Source organism: Rhipicephalus microplus, chromosome 6, assembly GCF_043290135.1.
Source record: "Rhipicephalus microplus isolate Deutch F79 chromosome 6, USDA_Rmic, whole genome shotgun sequence".
In the NCBI taxonomy this organism is placed as follows: domain Eukaryota; kingdom Metazoa; phylum Arthropoda; class Arachnida; order Ixodida; family Ixodidae; genus Rhipicephalus; species Rhipicephalus microplus.
This window is the reverse complement of record NC_134705.1, coordinates 79,770,466-79,780,548: the sequence shown is the minus strand read 5'-3', so window position 1 is coordinate 79,780,548 and position 10,083 is coordinate 79,770,466. Positions and strand designations below refer to the sequence as shown.

Genomic DNA, 10,083 nt, shown 5'->3' with positions numbered 1-10,083 from the left:
CGCTGAGCTTGTTTTGGCGTGAGGCCACAGTGGCAAACGATATGCCCCCCACTTTGCCGTACTGAGCTAGGGCGCTGCTAAGTACCTCGTCGAACAAGTAGGCGGGGTACCGGTAGGCATTTACGTACGTGATTGGCGGCCATACGGTTTACACCGGTACGTTTTCGCCGTTAACCCGGAAACCTTCCGCCACTATTAACCTTGTCGCCTGACTGGCGCTACGCGTACAGACGAGGAACCTAGCCCCGCCCATGTGCTGAAGGACAAGTACACTGTCATCCCCAGATACTAGTTCTATCGCGTCGATTAAGTCATCGATCGATACGTCGCCTTCGGGCGCTGTAAACATAAAGCAATTCTCCCTCACTGGGAGGTCGGACGTCGACGCCATTCTGGTGCGCGTTGCCGCTGGCTGCGAGGAAGGCGTGGCTGGTAGAATACTGGTCTCGTGCAGGCAAGCTGCACACTGGTAGAACTGCGGCTCAGCCGGGGTGGGTGCCGCACGGGTACAGGAGACGCCAGGTAGGTTGCAGAAGGACTCCGGGACGGCTGGCGTGGACCGGGGGCCTTGCTTCACCAGGCATGGGATGGTTGGGCGACAGACAGGGAGGTCCAAAGCCCAGGGCGGCAGTCGCACGTGCGCGATGTCGATGCCGCGTAGGCTTTCTTCGAAGACTTCAACCCCCGGGGTCGACGTCAGCGTGACGTGACCCTGGGTCTCGCACGATGGCGCAAAGAAACGGCTAGCTCGACAACTGGTCTAGCCAAAAGGCCGAGAAGCGATGCAATTCATTAGCACGTAATTAAAATCCATTCTTTCGACCTAGTACATAGTTCTGGCCAAAAGCGGGGCAAACAGTAGCAGAGCAATTCCGACGTCCACCCATGCACAACAAGAATTGTGCACCGACAGCGGCAGCGCTGGCTTCACGGCATTCCTTTTATTCCCAGTCCGCTTGAAGTTTCTTGTTTCGCTTACAAACATGTTAAAACTGAAACCTTCTTTTTCCCAGAGGTCGAAGCCACGCGTGCTTGCTTGCACGCGTACTCTCGAATGCGTCCATGACGTCACACCAAATGCTTGCCGGGGAACATTATCAGGCATGTCGCGAGGAATGCTACAGCACTTGTTTTAAAAACTGATGCATAGTGCACATGTCCAACTCTAGCACCAAAGTCTGGAAGGAAAAAAGAAAAAAAAATGACTGTGCAAATTGTGGCTACGTCACCCATGCAACATGGCTTCTACGCTGGCTGCCCAAGCAACGCCTCTGCAACGACGCCAACAATAATCGGCAAAAAGGTGGTGCCTTTGGCTGCTGCAGCGCGCTCAGCGTATGTCTTGCAAGTTCCGACGTGGCGGAAGACCGCACCGAAGTCGACGAAGGTCCTGCCGTGAAAGGCAGACCCGGGAATACGTGCGAAACGTCTACAGCGTGCGTTGTGATGCCGGTGAATGAAGGGTCAAGTAGCAGAGGTTGACGGAACGTGAGTGTGCGACATGCCGCTGCGATGTCGTTCAAGCGTTCAACGGGCCGGCCGGTTCTTCCTGTCGTGGTCGAAAATGTCCAAGTTTTGCTGATTCCGAGGGGTAGGAGTGATATGGTGGCATGTACGAGGCGCGGCGCGGCGCTCCGTCGATCGTGTCGGACATGAGGCGGCAGAAGGCGGTCGTCAAGTGGTCGCGGAAATCAGTGAATTACGCGCTTTTCGTCGAATTCCGCTGAGTAAGGTGCGAGAAGACTCGCGACAGACGGTCTTCAGGTCGTCGGGAGACGGGTGGTTGCACAAATGCGACCGTGCATCAACGTGCAGCCATATTTGTGGATTATTTCGTTCCACTATGATAGCTTCGTCACTGCGCTCGCTGGTGTTGCTTGTTTTTGTTGACCTTCACTTGTGGCTCACACCCACTGTGGGGGATTGGCCAGTTTGTTGTTCTGCTTTTTCGACTTCTACATATTCGGCTTAGTGAAGCTGTGAGGAGGGATGAGTGGGTACAGAGGCAAAGCACAGCAAAGCGCGCCCAGGTGTGATCTCGCGCGTCAGGTTCCACAGCGCTTCAGATACGTGCGTGGTGCGTCCGTACGCAATTTTCTCGGAACTTCCAGCAACTGGCAATTCCATTCAGGTAAGCGTGCGAAGATGTTTGTTGTAATTAACGAGAGCCAACGGCGGATGAGCTGGTATGAGATGATGTCCAGAAATTTATTGTGTGATCAACAAGGCGATGCCCACCGTGGTGGGTTGGTGGCTATAAAATACTCGGCTCTGACCCCCAAGTCAGCAGCCGAGTACGAATTCCGGCTGCGGCAGCTGCATTTCCCTGGGCTCCGATTAGGGTGAACGTTAAAGAACCCCAGGTGGTCGAAATTTCCGGAGCCCTTTATTACGGCGTCTCCTATATTCATATAATGGTTTCGGGACGTTAAACCCCACATATCATCACTTCGCCATCAACAAAGCGATGGCTGAGGGCGCCAGCGAGGTAGCTGAGCGCGTGGCAACGAATTACAGCTACCGCTAGCGGAAGCTGGGACCCAGGTCAGTGGACACAGGAAGAGCATATCGGGGCTTTGCCGCTCCACCGTACAGCAGGTGTGTGGGGAGTCGGTCCTGTGGCGTTCTTTGCGATTTTATTTTATGATGGGGAATAGTTTAGATGCGTAGACGTGGCGAGAGCACGCGTCTTCAGGTTAAGACTTCGCGTGGAGATGTGAAATGAAAATGTTTTCGGTTGTCACTGCAACTGTAAACAGATACATCAACACCCATTTTCTAGAGGCTGTTGTATTTTTTGTTTCAAAATTGGTAAATTCGAAAAGCGGAAATAGCTTGGCACATACACACTTCTAGCTTTCCTCTGAAAGAGTAATAATTATTTACTCAAGAGTTTTAATAATGTGAGTAGGGATATTTAAAAAAACAAACCTGGACTATGTACGTGTGAACATAACGAAAAAAGGGGGGGGGGCTCTCCAATTATGACATTTCCACACAAACATTTATTTTCCCCGAGCAATCGTAAGTGTGAATGTCCACACAGCTAGTGCACTCCCCACACGCGAATACCGAGCCGCCGCGAATACCGCGTCAGCCGAGGCGGCGTGACGCCAGCGTTTCGGACACTCGCCGCACCCACGCCGTTTACCCCGATATCATTAGTAAATCAGAACACTGTGTCTTTCATTGAATATAATTTCAAGTCGATCTCACCCCCGCAGGGGTGAGTGGGCCGATCCCGGATGTAGTGCAATACCGGGCCAACCCGTGGCGGAGGTGAAGCGAGCTTCAAGCACTCCGCCGCATCACAAAAATAAGTTTAATATCTTGGATCCAAATAGGATCCGTATCAGATATTAGGCTGATAAGAACAGAACAGAGTGGAATTTTATTATGTTTAAGACAATATATGGGATGTCTTGAATTAGCCGGACGACTTGGTTGTGTTCCTTTTCATGGCACCGGGATAGCCAGGTGGAAGCTGGACACGGATGGTGGTACCAAGGACACCAGGACATAGGGCATCACAGGAACCGCCGGAACAGCAGCGGCTTAGCCACGGCACTTGGCAGCTGGTGGGCGACGTGGCGACGTAGTACGGCAGGTTTTGTCTTGGTCAGTGGTTGTCTAGCTGCGTCCATGTCCCACGTGCGCGTGGTAGATGGCGCGGGACGCTGCCACCACCTCGCTCACGCAGAGTTTTTTCATGAGACGCAGGTAGCTGCAGGAGCACAGGCACAGGAGGAAACCCACGTGGCTCTCCCACTTTCGATCTTTACAGCCAAAAGACGAGAACGGTCCCTCCCGAGGAGACGGCCGTCCTGGAAGATCCCTCTTCCCCTGGTCGCACGGAGCTACGCTGTACCTGGGTCCACCTGGTTCCTCGGGCCTGCTGTACCATCGAAGGAGTCTTCCGCCATCTACCGACGCGGCGGTCCCACCAGCAGGAGGAGACGCCCTCCGGGAGTGGTAAGAGTCTACGAGCCTTTTCTTGCCTGCCACTGCTGGCCCAGTCGTCAATGCCTGCTGACAACATCCACGGGCCCTGGTCCTCGTGACCACCTCGCCACCATCGTCGTCCGAGTCTACCGGCCCGGACATCAAGCCACGCGGACGTGGACATCTACCGACGAAGCGTTCTAGTCCAGCCAGCGGGAGAAGACGCCCTCCCGGAGTGGTGAGAGTCTACGAGCCTTTTCTTGCCTGCCGCTTCCGGTCCAGTCGCCAATGCCTGCTGGTGACACCAACGGACCCTGGTCATTGTGACCACTTCGCCGCCGTTGCCATCGTTGCCCCAGCCTTTCTGCCCGGACGTCCGTCCACGAGGTCCTGGAGAAGTCCCTGCCTGGCCATGAATACCCCCGCCGACCACCTGCCGTGTCCATCGAGCCGCTCGTCCCGGGTTCCGGTAGCCGTCGGCGGCGTCCCGCTCCCCCTTCGGGGTTGAGCACCCCGGCGCCGCTGCCGGCCCAGCGGCCTCGTCGTGGCACCCCCGCGTCTACTGGCGTTTCAGCGGCAGCGTCGGGCCCTCCTCGCTCCCGACCGCCCATCGTTCACCAGGGCATCATGACGGTGTACCTACCGGTGCCTGGTATCCTTCGTTGTCCTTATCTCTGTTGCACGGGCTGCCAAGCCCGCACATCAGTCTCGCTCCGACTGTCCGCGTGGCGGTCCCACATGGAGCAGAAACATGGGTTTCGGCCAACGAGTTGCCTCTACCGGTGCGTCGCCTGTGATGCCTGGTTGAATGCGCTGTCCTCCCGCCACGACTGCCCGGGTCCTGCCTCGAACGAGCCCTTCCACCCGTGCCGGTGTTTCCCGAGGTACTTCAACTGCGAGCGCTCCTTGGCCCGGCATACTATGGCATGGCATGCGCAAGAGGAGTCCACCCCTTATGTACCTCTTCGCACCCCACAGCTGCCTACGGCAACCTCCTCCAGTTCTTCTGGTACAGAGAACTTACCACCCCCCAACCCAGCTCCTTCCGGTACAGCTTACCGAGCACCACCAGAACTACAGACCCGAGCAACCGTATCATGGTCTCGAAGACGTCATGGAGGCCAGTCTTCCACATCGACGCCATCCTCGAGTACCGGGTCGGCCTCCAGCACTACGGCTACCGGTTCTCCTTCGGCGTCAAGCTCCAAGGCGTCTATCATACCGGGCCACTCCTCAGCCACTTCCGGCTCCGGCTATTCCACGCCTCGGCAATCGCCTTCGGTTCCCGGAACGCCACCGTCCGTGCCACCAGATCCTGGTCCCCCATACACGACTGGCGAGGTTTCGTTCACGCCCGACTCGTCTTCTCGTCGTCATACCGGTCCCGGCTCCACGTCGTCTGCTTCGAGGGCTTTCTCACGGATGTCCACGGAGCTTGCCGACGTCCCCGGTACCGACGACTCCGACGACGCATCGGCCAACAAGCCGGTGGACGAACAGAGTGTCCCAGCTGCTGGCACCGTCGTCGACCGCCGCGCTTTGTCGACCCATTCCCGCTCCTCCTCATCCCGTTTCCTTTCCGAGCGGTTGGAAGACACTGGCGCGGATGATGCCGACGACGGTGCACACGACACTCCTGTGGAAGCACCGACAATGGAGATGCCACCGGACCGCACCATGCTGCTTGCGGAGCAGGTCCGCGTCTTGCGAGCCACGCTCCGTTCAACCCCGCCTCCCTCCGTCCACACCGGGACGCCCTGCTCGAGACGTCAACCCCGACAACGCGACAGAGATCCAGCATCTCTACCGCAAGAACCGCCGACATGCCGTACGCCTGATCATGAAGGGTCCCACATGGTCCTGTACCATCCCTATACGAGACATCCAGGACCATTGGGCCTCCACCTGGTCACCTCGCACGGCAGACACGTCAGCGCTGTTTCAACGACCCGCGGCTCCTTTTCCAATAAACACGGCGTCGTTCTCGACAGACGAAATTCTCCTCTGGCTCCAGAAGTCGGAGAACACGGCTCCCGGGCCCGACAGACTGACATACCAGCACTTGAGGTCCGTCGACCCGGAGGCCCGCTTCCTGTCGGCCCTGTTCAACGCCTGCGTTCACCACCATCTCACCCCAGACTCATGGCGAACGTCACGCACCGTTCTGATCTACAAGAAAGGTGATCCCTCTGTCCCGGGCAACTGGCGCCCCATTGCACTCGGCTGTACTGCCTCCAAGCTGTACGCCAAGTGTCTTGCGTCGCGCCGGCAAGCCTGGATCATGGATCACCAGGTCTTGTCCAAGTGCCAGAAAGGTTTCCTCCCGTATGACGGCATTTTTGAACTCAACTACATCTTCCAGCACCGCATGGTTGCAGCCAGACCCGGTGGCACGGAGTTTTGCACAGCCCTTCTGGACTTCGCAAACGCCTACGGGTCCGTGCCTCACCAAGCCCTCCTGGACGCCCTCCGTGGTTCCGGTGCTGGAGAGACGTTCACCGCCCTCATCGAGGACCTTTACAAAGAATCACAATGTCATCGTTGCTGCGGAGGGCACAACAGACCCGGTCGTCATCCACTAAGGTCTACGCCAGGGCTGCCCACTCAGCGGGATGCTCTTCAACCTGGTCATAGAACCCGTGGTTCGAGGCGTCCAAAGCACAGGCGACGCCCACAACATCCTCGCCTATGCCGACGACCTGACGCCCCTGGCCGACTGTCCTGCTCTCCTTGAACAACGCATCGACATGGTCGAGACGCTGGCAACACCACTCGGGCTATCCCTCAATCCCCGCAAGTTTACGACCCTGCACCTCAGCGGCGTTACCCCCGTCGGAATGCGGCCAACCTTTTTCCGGGTCTCCGGCGTCCCGGTCGCAGCTTCGAGCGACTCTGAGCCGCTCCGCTTCCTCGGACGCCCAGTGGGTTTGCACCTTCCTCAGCGAGCGGGGACCAATGTCATTGACGATACCATTCCCAACGCCACGGCTATTTTTTCTTCCTTTCTGGCCTCTGGCAGCGTATTGACGCCCTCAAGACATTTGTGTTCCCAGCCCTGAACTTCTCTATGAGGTGTGGCGTCCTGACCAAATCAGACTGGCACCGGTTGGACCTTGCCATCAGGCCCATGGTCAAGCGTACATTGTACCTACCGGTGAACGCCTCGACACACTACGTCTACGGGAGCACCTGCGGAGTAGCTATAGCGATGCCGGTGGCAGCGGAGTTATACGACATTTGCGGTATTGACTCCGCTTTTAAGCTCCTCACGACATCAGACCAGTCGCTACGGGACCTCGCCCTGTCCGACGCTTACGAGATTGCCTCCACCCGCCTCGGATGGGAGGCTACCCGTTACGAGTTGGAGGAGTTCCTCACTGGCAACATACAGGTCTTCCACCCAATGCCGGCAACCCAGCTGCGTAGCGTGTGGACCGAGGCCCGTAAGGCGTCCCGATGGCTACAAGTATCGTGGTCCTTGTGGCCGGACCACGTCACCATCACTTGCGGCGACGCAACGCTTCCTTCCACACAAAGGAACCGGGTCATGCGGACGCTACGAGATGTGCTGGGCCACGTCCGGGATAACGCCCTCCATGACCAGCCAAACCAGGGGAAGGTGATGGCCTGCGTCTCGGCGTATCTTGCGAGCTCACATTTTATCACCACGGGAGCATTCACACACTTCGCCGACTGGCCGTTTACCACCGGGCGCGCCTTAACCTGCTACCCCTGAATGGCACCGTCATGTGCGGCCCTACTGACCGAGACCAGTGCTGCCGGGTCTGCGGCTACGCGAGGGAGACGCTACCGCACGTGCTATGCCACTGCATGACGCATAGCACCATGTCTCAGGCGCGGCACAACGCGGTGATCTCGCGCCTTCGCACGGCTGCTACCCGTGACTACAACGTAGCGTACGAGAACCGGCCGGTCGGCGACACTGGACTGCGTCCTGACCTTGTCTTTGTTAGCGGGGAGGAGGCCCTGGTGATCGACGTGGCTTGCCCGTTCGAGAATACACCGGAGGCCTTTACCAACACGCGGAACGACAAGGTCGCACGCACGCTACCAAACTGTCGCCGACTACCTACGTCGCCGCTACCAAAGAGTAACGGTGGCCGCTGTCATCGTCGGGGCTCTCGGCGCTTGGGACCCGGCCAACGACCACGTCCTCCTGCGCCTGTGCTCCCACAGCTACCTGCGTCTCATGAAAAAACTCTGCGTGAGCGAGGTGGTGGCAGCGTACCGCGCCATCTACAACGCGCATGTGGGACATGGACGCAGCTAGACAACCGCTGACCAATGCAAGACCTGCCGTACTACGTCGCCACGTCGCCTACCACCTGCCAGGTGCCCTGGCTAAGCCGCTGCTGTTCCGGCGGTCCCTGTGATGCCCAATGTCCTGGTGTCCTTCGTACCACCATCCGTGTCTGGCTTCCACCTGGCTATCCCGGTGCCATGTACAGGGACACAACCAAGTCGTCCGGCTAACTCAAGACATTCCAAGCATTGTCTTTACCATATTAAAATTCCGCTCTGTTCTTATCAGACTTCTCTGTTCTATCAGCTTAATACGGATCCTAATTGGATCCAAGATATTAAACTTATTTTTGTGATGCGGCGGAGTGCTTGAAGCTTGCTTCACCTCCGCCACGGGTTGGCCCGGTATTGCACTACCTCCGGGATCGGCCCACTCATCCCTCCGGGGGTGAGATCGACATTAAATTAAATTCAATGAAAGACACAGTGTTCGGATTTACTAATGATATAGGGGTAAACGGCGTGGGTGCGGCGAGTGTCCGAAACGCTGGCGTCACGCCGCCCCGGCTGACGCAGTATTCGCGGCGGCTCGGTATTCGCGTGCGGGGAGTGCACAAGCTGTGTGGACATTCACACTTACGATTGCTCGGAGAAACTAAATGTTTGTGTGGAAATGTAATATTTGGAGAGCCCCCCCCCCTTTTTTTTCGTTATCTTCACGCGTACATACTCCAGGTTTGTTTTTTTTAAAACATCCCTACTCATATTAATCAAACTCTTGAGTAATTTATTATTACTCGTTCAAAGGGAAGCTAGAAGTGTGTATTTGCCAAGCTATTTCCGTTTTTCGAATTCACCCGTTTCGGAACGACATATACAACAGCCTCTAGAAAATGGGTATTGATGTATCTGTTTACAGATGCAGTGACAAGCAAAAACAATTTTATTTCACATCTCCACGCGAAGTCTTAACCTGAAGACGCGTGCTCTCGCCACATCTACGCATCTACACTATTCCCCATCATAAATTAAAATCGCAAAGAACGCCACAGGACCCACCCCGCACACACCTGCTGTACGGTGGAGCGACAAAGCCCCGATGTGCTTTTCCTGTGCCCACTGACCTGGGTCCCAGCTTCCGCCAGCGGTAGCTGCAATTCGTTGCCACGCAGTGGGCGTCGAATTGGCGCCCTCAGCCATCGCTTTGTTGATGGCGATATGCTGATATGTGGGGTTTAACGTCCCAAAACCATTATATGATTGTGAGAGACGCCGTAATAAAGGACTCCGGAAATTTCGACCTCCTGGGGTTCTTTAACGTGCACCCAAATCTGAGCACACGGAAACGCAGCCGCCGCAGCTGCAATTCGTACTCGGCTGCTGACCTGAGGGTCAGAGCCGAGTACCTTATAGCCACTAAAACACCACGGCGGGCATCGCCTTGTTGATCACACAATAAATTTCTGGACATCATCTCATACCAGCTCATCTACCGTTGGCTCTCGTTATTCACAACAAACATCCTCGCACGCTCACCTGAATTGAATTGCCAGTTGCTGGAAGTTCCAAGAAAACTGCGTACGGATGCACCACGCACGTACCTGAAGCGCTGTGGAACCTGACGCGCGAGATCACACCCGGGCGCGCTTTGCAGTGCTTTGGCTCTGTACCCACTCATCACTCCTCACAGCTTCACTAAGCCGAATATGTAGAAGTCGAAGAAGCAGAACAACAAACTGGCCAATCCCCCCCAGTGGGTGTGAGCTACAAGTGAAGGCCAACAAAAACGAGCAACACCAGCGAGCGCAGTGACGAAGCTACCACATTGGAAAGAAATAATCCATGAATATGGCTGCACGTTGATGCACGGTCGCATTT

General features: G+C 56.4%; 2 non-coding genes across 2 annotated transcripts; one reads left to right on the top strand and one right to left on the bottom strand.

Annotated features, from left to right (window-relative positions):
• Positions 1-3,225: 3,225 nt before the first annotated feature.
• On the bottom strand, positions 3,226-3,419 carry LOC142766504 (U2 spliceosomal RNA). The gene has a single exon (XR_012884557.1). It is a non-coding gene; the product is annotated as a U2 spliceosomal RNA (small nuclear RNA).
• Positions 3,420-8,453: 5,034 nt separating this feature from the next.
• LOC142766543 (U2 spliceosomal RNA) lies at positions 8,454-8,644 on the top strand. Its single transcript, XR_012884579.1, has one exon. It is a non-coding gene; the product is annotated as a U2 spliceosomal RNA (small nuclear RNA).
• The last annotated feature ends 1,439 nt before the right edge of the window (positions 8,645-10,083 follow it).